Source organism: Saccopteryx leptura, chromosome 7 (assembly GCF_036850995.1).
Source record: "Saccopteryx leptura isolate mSacLep1 chromosome 7, mSacLep1_pri_phased_curated, whole genome shotgun sequence".
NCBI classification, from domain to species: domain Eukaryota; kingdom Metazoa; phylum Chordata; class Mammalia; order Chiroptera; family Emballonuridae; genus Saccopteryx; species Saccopteryx leptura.
The window spans coordinates 12,892,198-12,913,968 of NC_089509.1; the positions used below are offsets into that span (position 1 = coordinate 12,892,198).

The 21,771-nt window shown below is 39.8% G+C and overlaps 1 protein-coding gene across 4 annotated transcripts in view; it reads right to left on the minus strand.

Annotated features, from left to right (window-relative positions):
* Nucleotides 1-21,771, minus strand: part of DPP10 (dipeptidyl peptidase like 10) — a 680,612-nt gene that overhangs the window by 342,028 nt on the left and 316,813 nt on the right. The window lies entirely within an intron of this gene.

Sequence of the window (21,771 nt, forward strand, 5' to 3'; positions counted from 1 at the left end):
GCTGGTTCTTTGAAAAGATCAACAAAATTGACAAACCCTTGGCGAGACTCACCAAGGAAAAAATAAAAGATTCATATAAATAAAATCCAAAATGAAAGGGGAGAAATCACCACAGACATCATAGATATACAAAGAATTATTGTAGAATACTATGAAAAACTATATGCCACCAAATTCAACAACCTAGAAGAAATGGATAAATTCCTAGAACAATACAACCTTCCTAGACTGAGTCATGAAGAAACAGAAAGCCTAAACAGACCAATTAGCAGGAAGGAAATAGAAAAAAACTATTAAAAACCTCCCCAAAAATAAAAGTCCAGGCCCAGACGGCTATACTAGTTAATTCTATCAAACATTCAAAGAAGACTTGGTTCCTATTTTACTCAAAGTCTTCCAAAAAATTGAAGAAGCAATACTTCCAAACACATTTTATGAGGCCAACATAACCCTCATACTGAAACCTGGCAAGGACGGCACAAAAAAAAGAAAACTACAGACCAATATCTCTAATGAATACAGATGCTAAAATACTAAACAAAATACTGGCAAATCGAATTTACAACAACATATTAAAAAAATAATACATCATGATCAAGTGGGATTCATCCCAGAATCTCAAGGATGGTTCAACATACGTAAAACGGTTAACGTAATACACCATATCAACAAAACAAAGAAAAACCACATGATCTTATCAATAGATGCAGAAAAGGCATTTGATAAAATACAACACATCTTTATGTTTAAGACACTCAACGAAATGGGTATAGAAGGAAAATATCTCAACATGATAAAGGCCATATATGATAAACCATCAGCCAACATCATATTAAATGGCATAAAACTAAGGACTTTTCCCCTTAAATCAGGAACAAGACAGGGTTGTCCACTCTCTCCACTCTTTATTAATGTGGTGCTAGAAGTTCTGGCCAGTGCAATCAGACAAGAGAAAGAAATAAAAGGCATCCATATTGGAAAAGAAGAAGTAAAGGTATCACTTTTTGCAGATGATATGATCCTATACAACCAAAAAGCCCTTCAATAGAAGACTGGATAAAGAAGAAGTGGCACATATACACTATGGAATACTACTCAGCCATAAGAAATGATGACATTGGATCATTTACAACAAAATGGTGGGATCTTGATAACATTATAGGTAATGAAATAAGTAAAACAGAAAAAACCAAGAACTACATGATTCTATACATTGGTGGGACCTAAAAACAAGACTAAGAGACATGGACAAGAGCATGGTGGTTACCAGGGGTGGGGGGAGGGAGGACGCGGAAGGGACGGAGGGAGAGGGGAAGGGGAAGGGGTAGGGGCACAAAGAAAACTAGATAGAGGGTGATGGAGGACAATCTGACTCTGGGCGATGGTTTTGCAAAATAATTGAATGACAAGAGAACCTGGACATGTTTTCTTTGAATATATGTACCCTGATTTATTAATGTCACCTCATTAACATTAATAAAAATTTATTAAAAAAAAAATAGGCCTTGGCCATTTGGCTCAGTGGTAGAGCATCGGCCTGGCGTGCAGGAGTCCCAAGTTCAATTCCTGGCCAGGGCACCCAGGAGAAGCACCCATCTGCTTCTGCACCACTCCTCCTCTCCTTCCTCTTTGTCTCTCTCTTCCCTTTCCACAGGCAAGGCTCCATTGGAGCAAAGTTGGCCCGGGCGCTGGGGATGATTCTATGGCCTCTGCCTCAGGCGCTAGAATGGATCTTGTTGCAACAGAGCGACGCCCCAGATGGGCAGAGCATCACCCCCTGGTGGGCATGCCAGGTGGATCTCGGCCGGGCGCATGCGGGAGTCTGTCTGACTACATCCCCATTTCCAACTACAGAAAAAAAAAAGACTAAAATCTGTCATTATTAATTCTTCTTAATTTTTCTGGTCTTTAAGATATGGTTTTCTGAATCTTATATTTATCCTACATAACTGTTTGATTTATAATCTCTAGAGGAATCTCCAGTTTTGACATTTTCATTATTAAGGTGATCAACTTTTTTACAATGAAAAGAAGGAGAAAAATAAATTGAAGAAAAAAGTATCATAAATAAAAGAAACATTTTATTTGTTGCAACAATAGTACAGTATAACATGATAAATGCATAATAAAAACATTTATAATATTTTATATTGTAATTATGCTTACATGCCTATTAATTTTTAATAATAATTGTAAGAAAAAAAGTGCTCATTTAGACACAAATACATCACATCACAAGCAATGGATCAACTCCGCATCGATCAAATATGGACATTTACAGATTAGTTTTTCAATATCAAAAAGGAGGACATGTAGGAGGACACTTTACAAAAGAGGACAGAACATACAAAAGAAGGACTGTCCTCGCTAACAGAGGACGATTGGTCACCTTACCATTATTGCATTTCATAAATTACTTTCTGGAATTCTATTTCAAAACTGTCACCTCATATTTTGTTTAATTTTAGGTAATGACATAAGAGTGAATCAGATCAAGGAGTGAAGTACATTAACACAGGAAGATTAAGGTAAGTATACTTGAAATATTCTTAAAACAAAGTATTATGCATGTTTATTCAGTTGTTTAAACTACCTTCCTTTTCAGCTCAATGAATGTTGAGTCAAGTATCCTGAATACATATTCAATTCAGTCTTTTTTTATATATATAAAAACATTTGAAATATGCAATCACTATCAAGCCTCTCATTTGCAGCTCCAAGAATGTATTTTTGGTTTCTGTTTCTGTATATTAGTGTTGTTTCTGACCAAACCCTTTCCCATATTTGTCTAGCAAAAGGGAAAACAGTAGTATATCCTAGATTAAGGTCTTTCAAGTAAATGCAACTTTTAATATGTACCTTCTTCCATACAAAACAGCTAGTAAAACATTTCACGTTACCACTCCCCTCTGCATCCACCTCAACTGTCAAGGCCAAGAACCAAAGCACTCTATATTCATAAGATCTTACATTTAGTTCCTGAAAACTCTTACCCATTGTATGGCCAGTAGCCACGGTCATCATCATAGCCGCCTGGCCTGTGCAAGTTTGCATTTGATTCAGACAGACGGTAATGAAACAATGGAGCCAAGAACTGGTGGGCCATTACCTTTAATCCTAGCTCACACCTGGCGGGCAAGAAAATACACACAGTGGGAAAAAACTTCCTTTTCCATGTAAGGCTCCCAAAGCCACTGACTTATCTGAGTTTCCTAGAATCAAAGGTTTCTAGTTCACTAGCCTTATTCACTTCTGTTCCCCATCTCCTTCTCTCTACAAAAACTCTGCACAAATTGGCTTCTCCTTTAGCACTCTGCCATCTTGCCTGCCTCTCCTGAGCAATGCTAATTTCAGGAACACGGAGAGAGAGAGCCCCTGGTCTCCCTTATTTTACAGTATAGAAATTAAAGCCTTTAATCCAATATACAAATAAGAAAGTCTCTGATACAAAGCCACTTATCTGAAGCATAAATGGGATTCCTCATAAGAGTGCACCACCCCATGTCATGCAACAATCAAGGGTATGGGGAAAAGCTTAGTGTTGAGAAGTCTTAGTATTAAAATGGTGGGAAAGGGTTAGTCTTAAAACGAAGACTTAGGTTATAAGGACCTTGCCTGCTTACAGCCTGACCCCCACACCCAATGTAAACTATAAGCGAGCAAACATATACATCATATTTGCAAACTTATTTGACCCACAACCATGAAAATAAAGTTGTAAATCAGGACAAAAACTCAATTTTTTTCTTTGAAAATTAATTTATCTGAACCATACTGTTGGGCAGATAAAATATATTATGCTCATGTTGTTAAAAATGACTCTGCCCATGTGGAGGATGCCCATCGCCCTGATGATATTAATGTGTGTTGGGGGTGGGCTGTGGGCAGGCAGGATCCTTGTAGCCTGGGGTTTGGTTTTAGGTCTAAGCCTTTCCCACCCTTTTTGTTGTGGGGTGGTACAATCCCATAATGCCTCAGATGAGTGACTTTGTATTAGAGACTTCCCTATTTTGTATATTGGATTAAAGGTTTTGATTTCTGCGCTATAAAGTGGGGCAGACCAGGAGCTTGCTCTCTCAGTTCCTACTGGGTGCAAGCTAGGATGAAAGCTAATGGCCCACCAGTTCTTGGCTCTGTTGTTTCATTACTGTCTGTTCGAATCCAATGTGAACCTATATGTGAATGGCCACAATGGTGGATCCTGGCCTTATACATACGGTCATAAAACAGCAAACTTTTTTAATTATCAAAAAAAAGTTTAATACTCACTTCAATATGCTTACCTCTCTGTGTCCACCAATCCTAAATGTAAACCCAGTAGCCACGGCCACCATCACAGCCACCTGGCCAGTGCAGCTTCAGGTTTGATTCGGACAGCCGGTAATGAAACAACAGAGCCAAGAACTGGTGGGCCATTACGTTTAATCCTAGCTTGCAGCCAGTGGGCAAGAAATACACACAGTGGGAGAAGACTTCCCTTTCCATTCAGGGCTCCCAAAGCCACTGACTTATCCAAGTTTTCCTAGGATCAAAGGTATGCACCTCAACAGGCTTATTCACCTCTGTTCCCCATCTCCTTCTCTCTGCACAAACTGGCTTCTCTTTCAACACTCCACCATCTTGGCTGCTTCTCCTGTCCTCCATGTGGCCTTTCTCTGCTCTCCTCTCTAATGCTAATCTCAGGAACCAAGAGAGAGCAAGCTCCAGGTCTGCCCCATTTTATAGTGTATAAATGAAAACCTTTAATCCAATATACAAACAAGGAAGTCTGATACGAAGTCACTTAGGGTGGGAAAGCCTTAGGCTCTAACAACCCTGCCTGCTTACAGCCTGTTCCCCCACCCAGTGCAAACTATAAGCAAGCAAACCCTTATATCATATTTATAAACTTATTTGACCAACACTAAACTATCAATATTATGTCCTAAAATGTGTCCAATTCCAACCAGGCCCTCATTAAAAGATCTGTCTTTAATAGTCCTATACATATTCCCAGCAACCCTGACATTCTCTTTTTCTACACACGCACACACACACACACACACACACACACACACACACACACGTTCATTATACCTTCTTTATTTCTTCATCTTCTATATTAACAAGGTTCCTTAAACACTTACTTGGAAGTTTATTTTTTAATGTTCACTATGCCTCAAGTTAATTGTCATCACACAGTTTAACATTCTATATAAAAATTTGTATTCTCTCATACACTCCAAAGAGACTCAGGGAGTCCTAAAAATAAACTGTACGAAATCACCCATTTAACCTTGAACCTTCTATGACATGGATTGAGGAACTTTAGTTACTGTAAAAACCCTGAGTGAATGTCTCTTAGATGCAAACACCAAGAAAGTATGAGTGGGTGACCTTTGTGCAGACACAAAGGAATGCATGTGAACCAGTTTTAGAAAATTAGCCTAGAGGTTCTGGATTGCCCCTTCTTTTGTGCTTGTAATTAGCAAAAGAAAAGAATGTTCTGATCAATTTAGCCCTTTCTCCTTATCAGCAAAACAGCCATTAATCATTCTTCCCCTTGTCACCTGATCTCCTCCCTCCCTTGTAAGCCTGTTACCTCTGTTTTGCTTCTGATCAATGAAAGCTAAGGGAGAAGGAGAGTCAGGAGGTCTCTCTTTGCCTCCCTTGGCAGGTCTCCCTCTCTCTTCCTTTTGACATAAGTTTGTGTCTTGAATAGGTTTTTTCCACGCGACACAGGTAGTTCCTAGCTGGCTGGAGTACTACAATAAACTATAAAAATTAAAGACTCAATTAGGATACTGTAAAGCCAGCAGCCAGGGCCAGAGCCACTATCACAGCAGCCTTCTGGCCTATGCAGATTCGCATTGGATTCGGACAGTCGGTAAAGAAACCATGGAGCCAAAAACTGGTGGGCCATAGCCTTTAATCCTAGCTTGCGCCCGGCGGGCAAGTAAAAATACACACTGGGCTCCAAAACCCAGTCACACTCAGTGCTCACAAAGCCACTGACTTATCCGAGTTTCCTAGAATCAAAGGTTTCTAGCTCACCAGCCTTCTTCTCCTCAGTTCCCCATCTCCTTCCTTATCCCAGATACAAACTCTACATAAACTGGCATCTCACTCAGCACTCCGCCATCTTGGCTGCTTCTCCTGGCCTTCTCCACGTGGCCTCCTTTAGCTGCTGGCTCTACTCTCTCCGCTCTCTCATGCTAACCTCAGGAACCAAGAGAGCAAACTCCCACTCCGTTCCCATTTTATAGTGTAGAAATCCAAACCCTTAATGCAATATACATAATAGGGAAGTCTCTTAATACAAAGTCACTTCTCTGAGGCATGATAGGATTGTACCACCTTACACCAAAAAGGGTAGGAAAGGCTTAATCCCAAAACCAAGCCCCAGGCTACAAGGATTCTGGCTGCCTTTAGCCCACCCCAACACACATTAATATCACCTGGGCGATGGCCTCTTTAACAAAGTGAGCATAATACATTTTATCTGCCCAACAATCCACCCCTATGCTCACTTTACTACCTACAATCTATACCACCGGCATCCCTGTGCAAGGAAATTAGAACATTACACAAATTACAACAGCAAAAATCATACAGTTTCAACAATTACAAAGGTACACTTCACCAGTCTCTGAGCACTTTGCCCAAAGCGCAAAATGTCCTCGGCCTATGGGAAAAGCTTCCCGGGGCAGGGGAGTGCTTCCAGCAAAGCCACCCCCACCCCCATCAGGGTATTTCACATTGTCCAAAATCCGTAATCCGTAAATCCATCCAACAAAGGAGCCAGTGCCCACTCCGGTCGTAGTCCAGGAAACCAGTCCACGCACATGGGGCGTCAGCCACCCCCCTCATTCCTGCCGTCCTGGCAGGTCTTACACTGTCCCAAAGAGGGGCACGTGGCAATGGTAGTCAGCATTTCCATCTCTGCTCCGGATAGCATGTCCAGCCCTGTGTCCCAAAATCGCAGACCTACCGGGGCCGCAGTAGGTGCTCCTTCCAGCTGCGCTCTCATCTTCCGGAGACTGCGGATTGCAACTCCAGTCCGATTCTCCTCATCCTCCAAAGAGGAACTGAAAACACCAGCTCCCGCTGCCGGTCTCGAGCCCCGGGCTGCCACAGCCTTCTGCTCTGCAGACCTTGCAGCTCCAGGCCCGGTCTCAGCCTCAGCCTCAGCCTCAGCCCCGGCCTCCTGCCGCTGCTGGCTCTCTACAACATCTAGGGCAAGCTGCAACTCAGGAACCTGTGATTCCTCCTCCAGCGTTTGCTCCATTTCCAGGCGAATCTCGATCACCTGGTTGGCCTCCTCCTCCAGCATTTCCTCCAGCTCCAGGGACAGCATCGGTTTCTCCTGCGTTTGCTCCATCTCCTTCCACTGCTCGGTTTGCAGGTCCTGGGCAGCCTCTTCCACAGAGCTCTCAGTTTCCTCACACATGGCTGTAAAAGTCAGCCAGCCTACAATCCCCAAAAGGACAGCCATGGGGAACCCTAACACTAGCCAGTCCTCTACTCCACCACTCAAAGGCTCCTTGCCGATCTGTATCGAATCCTGCCACAGACTACGCCAAATGTAAAGCCAGCAGCCAGGGCCAGAGCCACTATCACAGCAGCCTTCTGGCCTATGCAGATTCTGTAAAGAAACCATGGAGCCAAAAACTGGTGGGCCATAGCCTTTAATCCTAGCTTGTGCCCGGCGGGCAAGTAAAAATACACACTGGGCTCCAAAACCCAGTCACACTCAGTGCTCACAAAGCCACTGACTTATCCGAGTTTCCTAGAATCAAAGGTTTCTAGCTCACCAGCCTTCTTCTCCTCAGTTCCCCATCTACTTCCTTATCCCAGATACAAACTCTACACAAACTGGCATCTCACTCAGCACTCCGCCATCTTGGCTGCTTCTCCTGGCCTACTCCACGTGGCCTCCTTCTGCTGCTGGCTCTACTCTCTCCTCTAATCATCCCAGGAACCAAGAGGCAAACTCCCACTCCGTTCCCATTTTATAGTGTAGAAATCCAAACCCTTAATGCAATATACATAATAGGGAAGTCTCTTAATACAAAGTCACTTCTCTGAGGCATGATAGGATTGTACCACCTTACACCAAAAAAAGTAGGAAAGGCTTAATCCCAAAACCAAGCCCCAGGCTACAAGGATTCTGCCTGCCTTTAGCCCACCCCAACACACATTAATATCACCTGGGCAACGGCCTCTTTAACAAAGTGAGCATAATACATTTTATCTGCCCAACAGATACTCACTGCATGACCTCAATATATATTTCAATCAGTATCATCACCTGATAAAATAGTCTAGATCAACTGTTGTTTACAGTTGCCCACTGTTGGGCAGATAAAATATATTATGCTCGCTGTGTTAAAGATGGCGCTGCCCACGTGGAAGCCTGTCGCCCAGGTGATATTAGTGTGTGTTGGGGGCAGGCTGTGGGCAGGCAGGATCCTTGTAGCCTGGAGCCTCCTTTTAGGACTCTTTCCCACCCTTTTTGATGTGGGGTGGTGCAATCCCATTATGCCTCAGATAAGTGACTTTGTATTAGAGAACTTCCCTATTTTGTATATTGGATTAAAGGTTTTGATTTCTTGTAAAGCCAGAAGCCAAGGCCAGGGCCACTATCATAGCAGCTTTCTGGCCCATGCAGGTTTGCATTGGATTCGGACAGTCGGTAAAGAAACAATGGAGCCAAAAACTGATAGGCCATTTTCTTTAATTCTAGCTTGCACCCGGCGGGCAAGTAAAAACACACACTGGGCTCCAAAGCCCACTCACATTCAGTGCTCACAAAGCCACTGACTTATCCGAGTTTCCTAGAATCAAAGATTTCTAGCTTACCAGCCGTATTCTCCTCAGTATCTGTTGGGCAGATAAAATGTATTATGCTCACTTTGTTAAAGAGGCCATCGCCCAGGTGATATTAATGTGTGCTGGAGATCGTTGTAACCTGGGGCTTGGTTTTGGGATTAAGCCTTTCCCACCCTTTTTGCTGTAGGGCGGTACAATCCAATCATGCCTCAGAGAAGTGACTTTGTATTAGAGACTACCTTATTTTGTATATTGGATTAAAGGTTGTGAAGCTACACTATAAAATGGGGGCAGAACGGGACTTGACTCTTGGTTCCTGAGATTAGCATGAGAGAGCAGAGAAAGTAGAGCCAGCAGCGGAAGGCGGCCACGTGGAGGAGGCCAGGAAAAGCAGCCAAGATGGTGGAGTGCTGAGTGAGATGCCAGTTTGTACAGAGTTTGTATCTGGGATAAGGAAGGAGATGGGGAACTGAGGAAAATAAGGCTGGTGAGCTAGAAACCTTTGATTCTAGGAAACTCGGATAAGTCAGTGGCTTTGTGAGCACTGAGTGTGACTGGGTTTTGGAGCCCAGTGTGTATTTTTACTTGCCCGCCGGGTGCAAGCTAGGATTAAAGGCTATGGCCCACCAGTTTTTGGCTCCATGGTTTCTTTACCGACTGTCCGAATCCAATGCGAACCTGCAAGGGCCGGGCTGCTGTGATAGTGGCCCTGGCCTTGGCTTCTGGCTTTACAGTATCCCATCTCCTTCCTTATCCCAGATACAAACTCTGCACAAACTGGCATCTCACTCAGCACTCCGCCATCTTGGCTGCTTCTTCTGGCCACATGACCTCTTTCTGCTCTGTGCTCTGCTCCCTCTGATCTTTCATGCTAATCATCCCAGGAACCAAGAGCGCAAGCTCCCGTTCTGCCCCTATTTTATAGTGTAGAAATCCAAACCTTTAATCCAATATACATAATAGGGAAGTCTCTAATACAAAGTCACTTCTCTGAGGCATGATTGGATTGTACCACCCCACATCAAAAAAGGGTGGGAAAGGCTTAATCCCAAAACCAAACCCCAGGCTACAAGGAGTCTGCCTGCCCACAGAGACACACATTAATATCACCTGGGCAACGGCCTCCACGTGGGCAGCGCCACTTTAACAAAGTGAGCATAATACATTTTATCTGCCCAACATTTCTGCACTACAAAGTGGGGCAGACCGGGAGCTTGCTCTCTTGGTTCCTGAGATTATCATTAGAGCAGAGAGCAGAGAAAGGCCACATGGAGGACAGGAGAGAGGCAGCCAAGATGGCGGAGTGCTAAAGGAGAAGCCAGTTTGTGCAGAGAGAAGGAGATGAGCAACAAAGGAGAATGAGGCTGGTGAGCTAGAGACCTTTGATTCTAGGAAACTCGGATAAGTCAGTAGCTTTGTGAGCACTGAATGAGTGGGTTTTGGAGCCCAATGTGTGTTTTTATTTGCCTGCTGGGTGCAAGCTGGGATTAAAGATGATGGCCCACCAGTTCATGGCTCTGTTGTTTCTTTACTGACTGTCCGAATCCAATGTGAACCTGCATGGGCCAGGCGGCTGTGATGGTGGCCTTGCTACTGGCTTTACACCCACATAGCTCATACTTCACTCTCACTGAGTTTTGCTCATGACACCCACTAATAAACACACAGGTCCTGTCCAGGTTTCACCATTTTTAGAGCATTGTTAAATCTGAAAAAATTCTGAAGTCCTCACACAATCATTCCCTTTTCTGAACTCCTATATCAGTCATTAAATATTTAGTCATATAATTTTTTTAAACATTTTTACAATTTTTATTTAGTTTTGATGTGTTTGTTCTGGGTTTGCAATTAATTTATATACTCAATAAAGGCACCATTTCTTGTTTATTTCAGCACTGAATTTATTCACATCCACACATCTTACTGTCTACATGAATATGAGTTTTCTACTCAACTGTCTGCAACAATATGACTTTAATATTTCAGAAAATTCTTGCCAGGAAAATAAGGTTGCAAATAACTTCATTTTTTTTCGAGAACTTTCCAAATATAATTTACTTGGAAAATGGACTACTTAACTAATGCTCAATAAGGAAAATACTGTTTTCTCTAAGAACAATATATAACTCAACCGAATAACATCACTATTCAAGAGCCTGTCTGTAAAGCCAGCAGCCAGGGCCAGACCCACCATCAGAGTAGCCAAGCCCTTGCAGGTTCGCATTGGATTCGGACAGTCGGTAAAGAAACAACGGAGCCACAAACTGGTGGGCCATAGTCTTTAATTCTAGCTTGCACCCGGCAGGCAAGTAAAACATACACACTGGGCTCCAAAACCCAGTCACATTCAGTGCTCACAAAGCTACTGACTTAACCGAGTTTCCTAGAATCAAAGGTTTCTAGCTCACCAGACTTATTCACCTTTGTTCCCCATCTCCTTCCTTATCCCAGATACAAACTCTGCACAAACTGGCATCTCACTCAGCACTCCGCCATCTTGGCTGCTTCTCCTGGCCACATGGCCTCTTTCCGCTGTTCTCGGCTCTGCTCCCTCTGCTCTCTCATGCTAATCATCCCAGGAACCAAGAGTGCAAGCTCCCATTCTACCTCTATTTTATAGTGTAGAAATCCAAACCTTTAATCAAATATACAAAATAGGGAAGTCTCTAATACAAAGTCGCTTCTCTGAGGAATGATTGGATTGTACCGCTCCACATCAAAAAGGGTGGGAAAGGTTTAATCCCAAAACCAAGCCCCAGGCTACAAGGATTCTCAACACATATTAACATCACCTGGGCGACGGCCTCACGTGGGCAGCACCATCTTTAACAAAGTGAGCATAATATATTTTATCTGCCCAACACTGTCCCAAAGCCTCACCTCCCTAGATATATACTAAACCTAACCTCCAATAACACAAATGTCACCCTATCCTGTCCAACACCGCTTACTGAAATACCTGTGAAAGTTGATTTTAAAATATCCCTAACTTACAAGCATCCCTCTTTCACCTCCTCTCTCCATATGCTGCTCATCTTGGCCCCACAGTTGGCAATAAACTCAGATGTGCTTTAGCATGTTTAACAGGTTATTTATTGGTATTTTTGGAAAACCAGCATTAAGCAGTTTGTAACTTCTATAGCATATGTTTCACCTGTCCTATCCCATTAAGGAAGGATCACAACAATTACCTTTCTTTGCTATAGATTGCGTTTGTTCACTATATTTATCATTCATATTTCATTTTGTTCCTTGTTATAATTTTATTTAGAAATACACTTAGCATTACTGACAAAGACTCCCTCCTTAATTAAAATTTAATCAGGTTCCTTTGATCCCTCTTCTAGACTAAGGCAAAACCTTTATCTGGAGCAAGAATCCTAAATCAGTTTAGTGAGACTCTCCCTACCCATTGTTTGTCCTCTTAGTAATTTTCTGTTTTTTCTATTTTTTATTTAAAATTTGTTTTTATTAATTTACTTACTGGGATGACATTGGTAAACACCACCATCCAGTTTTCAAGTGTACAATTCAATAGAACACCATCTGCACACTGCATCATATACTGACTGCTCTGAGCAGTCTTTTTCCAGCCCCCTTTCTACCCCTTTGCCCACCTCTACCTAGCCGCCACTATCCTTTCCTCTGGCTATCATCCCATTACTGCCTGTGTGTATGTGTTATGTATGTTTTTCTTTCTAATCCCTTCATCATCTTTCATCCAGTCCCCTTACTGACCTCCCCTCTGACAGCTGTCAGTCTGTTCTATGTATTCATGCCTCTGCTTCTATTTTGCTCATCAGTTTATTTTGTTCATTAAATTATACATAGAACAAAAATCATACAGTATTGGACTTTTCTTTGATTGGCTTATTTCATGTAGCATAATCATCTCCAGGACCACAGAGGCTCTCACAAAAGGTAAGATTTCTTTTTTTAAGGCTGAATAATATTCCATTGTGTAATGTACCAAAGCTTTTTTTTTTTTACAGAGACAGAGAGAGTCAGAGAGAGGAATAGATAGGGACAGACAGACAGGAACGGAGAGAGATGAGAAGCATCAATCATCAGTTTTTTGCTGCAACACCTTAGCTGTTCATTGATTGCTTTCTCATATGTGCAGACTGAGTAATCCCTTGCTCAAGCCAGCGACCTTGGGTCCACACTGGTGAGCTTTGCTCAAACCAGATGAGCCCACGCTCAAACTGGTGACCTCGGGGTCTCGAACCTGGGTTCTTCCACATCCCAGTCTAATGCTCTATCCACTGCGCCACCACCTGGTCAGGCTTGTACCACAGCTTTTCATTCACTCATCTACTGATAGGCACTGAGGCTGTTTCTAGATCTTGGCTGTTGTAAATAACACTGCAATGAACAAAGGGGCACTTATATTCTTTCAAATTAGGGTTTCAGGTGTCTTCAAATATATTTGTAGAAGTGAAAGTGCTGGGTCAAAAGGTAATTCCATATTTAGTTTTCTGAGGAAACCTGATACTGCTTTCCACAGCGGCTGCACCAGTCTGCATTCCCACCAGCAGTGCAGGAGGGTTCCCTTTTCTCCACATCCTCGCCAGCACTTGTTTGATGATTTACTGATGATAGCCATTCTAACAGAGGCAAGGTGATATTTCATTGTGGTTTTAATTTACATTTCTCTGAACATTAGTGATATTGATCATTATTTCATATTATCTACTGTCCATCTTTATGGCCTCTTTGGAGAAGTGTCTAATCAGGTCCTCTGTCTAATATTTAATCAGATTGTTTGTCTTCTTGGTGTTGTGCTGGATATCTTCTTACACATATTTTGGAAATTATACCCTTCTTAGATATGTCATTGGCAAATGTGTTCTTGGATTGAGTGGGTTCCCATTTTCATTTTGTTGATGGATTCTTTTACTGTGCAAAACTTTTAAATTTGATGTAGTTCCATTTGTTTATTTTTTCTTTTGTCTCCCTTGCCCAAGGAACTATATCAGAAAAATATATTGCTATGAGTGATATAATAGATTTTATTGCCTTTGGTTTCTTCTAAGATTTTCATGGTTTCTGGACTTACATTTAAGTATTTTATCCATTTTGAGTTTATACTTGTATATGGTGTAAGAAGGTGGTCTAGTTTCATTTTTTTGCATGTACCTGTTCATTTTTCCAAAAAACATTTATGAAATAATTTTTTTTCTTTTGTGACAGAGTCAGAGTGAGGGGGGGGGGACAGATAGGAACAGACAGACAGGAAGGGAGACAAATGAGACGCATCAATTCTTTGTTGCAGCACCTTAGTTGTTTACTGATTGCTTTCTCATATGAGCCTTGACTGGGGGGAGGGCTACAACAGAGAGAGGACCCCTTGCTCAAGCCAGCAACCTTTGGACTCAAGCCAGTGACCATGGGGTCATGTCTATGATCCCACACTCAAGCCAGTAACCCTGTGCTCAAGCTGATAAGCCTGGGCTCAAGCCGGATGAATCCGCACTCACACGGCTTTCCAGGGTTTGGAACGTGTGTCCTCCATGTTCCAGTCTGATGTTCTATCCACTGAGCCACTGCCTGGTCAGGCTAGACTAGATTGTTTTTTATCTCATTGTATGGTCTTGCCTTTGTCAAATATTAATTGTCCATAAATGCATGGGTTTATTTCTGGGCTCTCTGTTTTGTTCCATTGATCTGTATGCCTGTCTTTATGCCAGTACCAGGATGCTCTAATTACAATGGCCTTGTAGTATTGCTTGACATCAGGTATTGTGATGTCTCCAACTTTGTTCTTCTTTTGCAAGATTGCTGAGGTTATCTGGGTTCTTTCATGGTTCCATATAAATTTTTGGAATATTTGCTATAGTTCTGAGAAATATATCATTGGTATTTTAATAGCAATTGTGTTCAATCTGTAGTTTGCTTTGGGCAATGTGGGCATTTTAAAGATGTTAATTTTTCCAATCCATGAACACAGTATATGCTCTCACTTATGTGTGTCTTTTTTAATTGCTTTCTTCAATGTCCTAAATTTCCTGAGAACACATCTTTTACCTCCTTGGTTAAATTTATTCCTAGGTACCTTATTTTTTGTTGTTATTATTATAATAGTAAATGGAATTGTTGCCTTAATTTCCCTTTTTCATAGTGTATTATTGGTGTATAAAAATTCCACCAATTTCTGAATTTTACTTTTGTGTCATGCTACTTTGCCAAATTCATTTACAGTGGTACTTTGAGATACAACTTTAATTCGTTCTGTAACCGAGCTTGTAAGTCAGTCAACTCATATATCAAACAAATTTCTCCCATTTAAAATAACTGAAATAGATTTAATCCATTCTAGCCCTGTGAAACATTCCCAAACCATTCTAAATTATGAAAAAAAGACATATTTTTAATTAAGAAACACACATGTATACTTTACCAATGCATAACAAAATATATGCAATAAAAGAAAAAAGTGTTATTTAGTACTGTATTCTTACCTTGGAGACAGTCAAGTGCAGCTAACGGAGGTGAATGGCAGAGGAGGAGGAGGGAGGGAGGAAGGGATGCAGGCACTGTAGACACGTAAACTAAAACTGCACTTTCTTAACACTAAATGTAAACTAAAACTGCATTTTCTTTAAACAAAACTATAACTGCACTTTCTTTACTTTTTTTAAATAAATTTAGTTTTTTAATGGGGCGACATCAATAAATCAGGATACATACATTCAAAGATAACAAGCCCAGGTTATCTTGTAGTTAAATTATGTTGCATACCCATCACCCAAAGTCAGATTGTCCTCTGTCACCTTCTATCTAGTTTTTTTTGTGCCCCTCCCCCTCCCCCTTTCCCTCTCCCTCTCCCCCCTCCCCCCGTAATCACCACACTCTTATCAATGTCTCTTAGTTTCACTTTTATGTCCCACCTACGTATGGAATAACTGCACTTTCTTTACTTAAAATGAAACCACAAAAACTAGCGGCAGCTTCCCAAATCATGACTCGTATCTCGGAATTTCGCTTGGATCTCGAACAAAAATATGGACCAAGTTGCAGGTTGTATCTTAAAAAATTCGTAGGTTGGTCTCCTCGTATCTCAAGGTACCACTGTATTATATCTAGTAGTTTATTTGGGTTATGCCCTTAAGGTTTTCTATGTACAATATCATGTCATGTGTAAATAATGACATTTTTACTTTCTCCTTTCAAATTCAGATATCTTTTATTCTTGTCTTATTATTGTGGCTAGGACTTCCAGTAATATTTGGAACAAGACTGATGGAAGCAGACATCCCTTTCTTGTTCCTGATCTTAAAAAAAATACTTTGAATTTTTTCCCATTGACTATGTTATTGATTGTGGGTTTGTCATATATAGACTTTATTATCTTGTAGATGATACTTCTACTCCTACATTGCTGAGAGATTTTGTCATAAATGGGGGCTGGATTTTTTCAAAAGTTCTTCCTATATCAATTGATAAGATCATGTAATTTTTATCCTTCATTTTATTTATGTGATGTCCTCTTAGTAATTTTCCAGCCACTGCTCCCCTTACTCTGCTCCATGGCTCTAAATCCCCAGGAGTCATTGTTGTTTTCAGAGTTGAGTTCATTCTTGCTCTCCTTATTGCAATAGTCTCTCCTCTATTGTACTGGTCTTAAAGTCTCCCTTACTGTTTCAAGAAGTGTCAAAGTAATTTTTCTCTAAAACAATCCTGTAAATCTAAAACTGAGTAACCTATTTTCATTATGTTCTAAAATTAAATTTAAATTGTATATTTTAAGCCAATATAAATTAATATTAAGTTAAATTTAAAATAAAATAATACACTTTTACACTACAGCTAAATATATTTGTTGTATATTTTATAATTTATATGAACTAAATATAATGTTTTAAATTAAATACAGAGAGAGAAAGAGATAGTTTTGCATGCTAGACCAAGATTCGACAAACTCTTGCTTATGGCAGTGGTCCAAATTCCGGCCCACCAAATTTGGCCCACAGCCATGCTTATTCATTTACATATGGCTATGGCTGCTCTCACATGACAATGCAGATTAGAGTAGTTGCAACAAGGACCTTATGGTTCACAAAGCCTAGAATATTACTGTCTTGTCCTTTAAAGGTCCGCTGACATTTGTGTGCGATATTATTTATTTCATTCTTGTTTTTATTATTTTAATGAGAGGAGAGGAGGCAAAGAGACAGACTCCCACATGCATCCCAATGGGGATCTACCCAGCAAGCATACTGGGGGATGATGCTCTGCCTATCTGGGGCCATTGCTCCATTGCAACCAGAGCCATTTTTTTTAGTGCCTGTGGTAGAGGGCCTGAAGCCGTCCTCAGCATCCAAGGCCAACTCACTCGAGCCAGTTGAGCCATGGCTGCAGAAGCAGAAGAGAGAGAGAGGGGAAGAGAGAAGAGGGAGAGGTGGAGAAGCAGATGGTTACTTCTGTGTGCCCTGACCAGGAATCGAACCCAGGATATCCACATGCCAGGCTGATGCTCTACTACAGAGCCAACTGGCCAGGGCAATTTACCTCATTCTAATACATACTTTACTCACTATACTTATGTTAAACATTGATCATTGTAATGTCAGTAGAAGAATGTTCTTTTCTCCCCCAAATATCCATATACTCAAAAGAGTTTATTTTCCTATCTGGCATATTTGCCTTAATATGATTTGAATTCCTGATAAATATTATAAAAGTAGGTACACAAATAAATTATTCTTTTTCTTATGTATAAAAGAAACTGAAATAAAGGTCATCTTCATTTAAAAGTCATCATAATTGTAAGTAATCATCATTAATTCAAATGAAAGTGTCAATCCTGTGAATGGCACTTCCTGTGATAAAGAGCTCTTTTTAGGCTCAATAATGACTCAGTTGATGGCCACTCAACTAAGTGATGTTTTTTTGATTGGAGACTAAAATTGGAATAGCAGAAATTTTCATTTGGTCATATCATTCTTCATACTATTTGCAAAAAATATTTACATAAGAGGAAAATAAGATATCTTTCTCTAGAATTTCAAATATCTCTTCTCACCAGAAGGTTTATTTGCACGGCAGTGCCACTTATAACTAGCTTTTTACTTTTTTCAGTTAAAATCTTCAGAAATTACCAGGGTTTTACCAAAAGCTGTCTTAACGTCAGACGCTTGTACACAACCATCTCTACTTGAGCAATCTAGTCTCCTGAAGTTAACAGGCAATAATGGCAAGACATAAATAGATCCATGTCTTCTTTTCACTGAGTATCTCTCAGAAATGAACATAAAACTTTTCCTGGGTTTCCAAGATCCTAAAGGTTTAGAAGCCTAAACTGCAGAGATACATGCAGAAAACAGTTTATTTTAAAGTAACATGTAAACTGCAATATACAGAGAAGAAAAGGTTAAGCAAATACCTAAATCACTCCTCTTTTAATTTTCTTTTTGTTTTGGTCAGACATTAATTTGTCACCATTTTTATTTTCTCATTCTGAAAGATCCAACTGGGCTGATCTCAGCTTCCAAATGAACTTTTAGAAGATGGCAAGGTCACCAGAAACCCTATACAAGATTTTATTTTGGCTTTCTATTCTTTTAAGGTACCTCTCTGGACATGAAGGTGCTATCTGGCCCTCACCACATTGACCAATGTTGACTTATCTCATACTATGAGTAGTAAACTCTCTTTGTCTCTGATTCAAAGGTCATGTTTATATGTAGGTTTGCAGCAGGTGAAAGCTATCCTTCCTTATTTCTCAGTATCTTCCTCCTTTTCTCTTAAGGTTTTAATTTTAATATTCATTTCTACATCACTAATAAAATGGCCTCCAAGTGCATAGTGACATTTCATTAACTTAATTATAAATCAAATAATCTTTCATCAAACTTTAAGTTAGAAACACACAATAAACATCAACTCATCACATCCATGTTGCGCTTTCATCCTGCCTCCCTGACTGTAACATGGTTGTAACAGGGAATGGATACAGATGCCACTGAGATCAGTTTGACAAGCTACAGAATAGAATTAAAATAAGAATATTCTAATAAAGTAAGTTTACGAAAGAATTTTTATAAACCTACCCATGTTAATCCTAGTAGATATTAAACCCAGGTTGTCACTCTACCTGTAACTATAATTTAATATTATCAATATAGTAATCAAAGTCTTGTATTCTGTAACAAATCAAAGGTATATAATTAGTCTTGCGTTTCACCTCTGGCTGAGTTCTTATTACAGCTCAATGGCCTGTTCCCCTCCTGGAATGAGGAACATCAAAGCCGGCTGAGAAACATGATCTTCAGCTGATATGCATCAAGATTTAATATCAGAATGAGAAAAATAAACTCACAGCCTGACCACAGAAACATGGAGACACTAGTTTACCTGAAAGTAATTAGGATTTTTCAGAAGAACAATGACTTCAGTTTATAAGATACTTGCTAACTTCAGTTCCAGTTACAAGGGCAAGAGGACCATGGAAATCCAGCCAGCCATGTAAATATGAAGAAGCCCCCTTTCTGGAGAGAAACCACATATCTGTCCTCCTGCTAGGAATTCTCCCCTTCTCAAACTCCCCTGATCCCCTATCTAATCTGGCCAAGGCATCTGAGCTATTAAGATGGGTTTTTGAGAAGAGTCCCTCATCTTCTCAGGTGACCAGCACTTGAATAAACCTCTTTCCTTTCCACCTGCACCTGTGTCACAAATATTGGCTTTTCATGTTGCAGCAAGCAGCAGAACCTTGCAGGTTGTTTACTCTATCAGAGGACTTCCATTTAGAGCTTCACTACTTAAACACCTATATATACAAACTTAACCATTAATCACTTAGTTGTATTTTTACCCTTCTTGGATTCTTCCTAGTCACTCCATGTACTTTATTTAGTGACTTTCCATTAACTATTAATAATGACCCACTAACACCAAATGACTCTCTAATACCTTGATAAGGCCATGTCTTTCAATGCAATTTTTTGCTGCGGTGAACATAGGGGAGTATATATCTTTGTGAATATATGTTTTTAAATTTTTCAGGTTGATATGCAGATGAGTTGCTGGGACATATGGTAACTCTATTCTTAATATTCTGAGGAACCTCCATACTGTTTACCATAGTGGCTGTAACAGTTTACATTCCTACCAGCAATGAATAAGGGTTGTTTTTCCCTGCACAACTTCTAGAACACTTGTTATTATTTGTCTTGCTGATAATAGCCATTCTAACAGATGTGATGTAGCATCTTACTGTAGTTTTGACTGCAATTTCCTAATAACTAGTTTATTGCAACATTATTCATGATGTCATGATGTGAAAACACTGAAGAGTCCTTTTTTAGTTGGTTGGATAAAGAAGATATGGTACATATACACAATGGGATACTGCTCATTCATAACAAAAGACAAAATACTGCCATTTGCAACAACATGAATTGACCTTAAGAACATCATGCTAAACAAAATAAGTCAGACAGAAAAGTGAACCACCATATGATTTCACTTATATATTGGATATAAAACTGCAGACAACAAATGAACTAACAAGACAATCAAGAACTCTTCAAAACCAACAGCACAGCGGTAACAAGAGGGAAAGCGGGGAGGAGGGTGAAGGGTGAAGGCAGTCAAAGGTGTGGTGACAGAAGAAGATCTGACTTTGATTTATAAATACACAATGCAGTGTACAGATAATAAATCATAGAATTGTATACTTGAAACCTATATAATTTTATTAACCAATGTCACTTCAATAAATTTAATAAAAAATAAAAAGAATAAAAATAAATGCAATTTCTTGCCATTGTCTTTTGGTTTAATGGAGAGACATTACCTTTGTCTACCCAACGTTAACTCATCTTAGGCATATTTCCTTATCCTATGAAAATGTTTTCTAGTCACACTTAAATCAGCATACCCGAAACAACAAGAGCAATGGACATCGGATCAAAGACAGTATCTATCTGCTTTTTTCCTGATTATAAATAAATCTATGTCATTGTGAAAAGCTTGTATAATGCTAATATATCAATAAAAATAACTGAACATTTTAACATGTCTTATGAAGCACATGGTTCAGATCTCAATGTATATCATGATTTGCATACCTTTTTTTTCTTGTAAAACTATAGACATTTTACCCCATCATTAAAAATTCTTAACTGGCTATTTCAAATGCCTAACACTTTCAGCCCAAACTAATGTTATAGAAAAAAAATAATAAATTTAAACATGACAATTGGAAATACAGAAGAGAAAAAGTAGCAACATTTAAAATGCAGAAAAAAGGAAACACAGATGTTGTAGCTCTCCACAGTTTCAGAAGGTAGCACTGAGGAATTCTGTTGTCTGAAAAACTAATTCATACATCTAAACAACAGATGCTGTGACTATTCAAATGCATAATGGCATACCTTTATCAATTTCTACCTTTTTCAATTAAATCTCTAGAGACTAAATTGATCACTGCACTCTAAGTAGTGTATAATTGAACCAGAAGGTAAGACTCAATTGAATAGAAAATTGATTTGGTTGAATAAAATAGAAGTATTGCTTTGATTTAAACAGAAACAACACTGAAATAAGTAAAAAAGAAATGATTAAAAATTCACACATTAAGAGACAATGAAACCCCGAGATGAATAACAGAAATATAAAACAGATGAAAATACTTATAGGATGATTACCAGTATCAGAAAACTGTATTTAGTTCTATGAGTAAGTTTAATGGAAATTAGGCAATAACTTAAGCAACAGGTTTTTGTGTTTGAATTTGGATGAAGTTGCTTCTCAAGCATATACAGGCTCTTTAAAAAAATGTGTTAAAATTCAGGAGAAAATAGTTTTAAATGGTGATGGATGGATACTTGACTTGGGGTGGTGAACACACAACACAATATACAGAGGATGTGTTATACAATTGTGTACCTGAAACCTACACAGTTTTATTAAGCAATGCCATCCCAATAAATTTTAAAAAACACTGATAAAGGT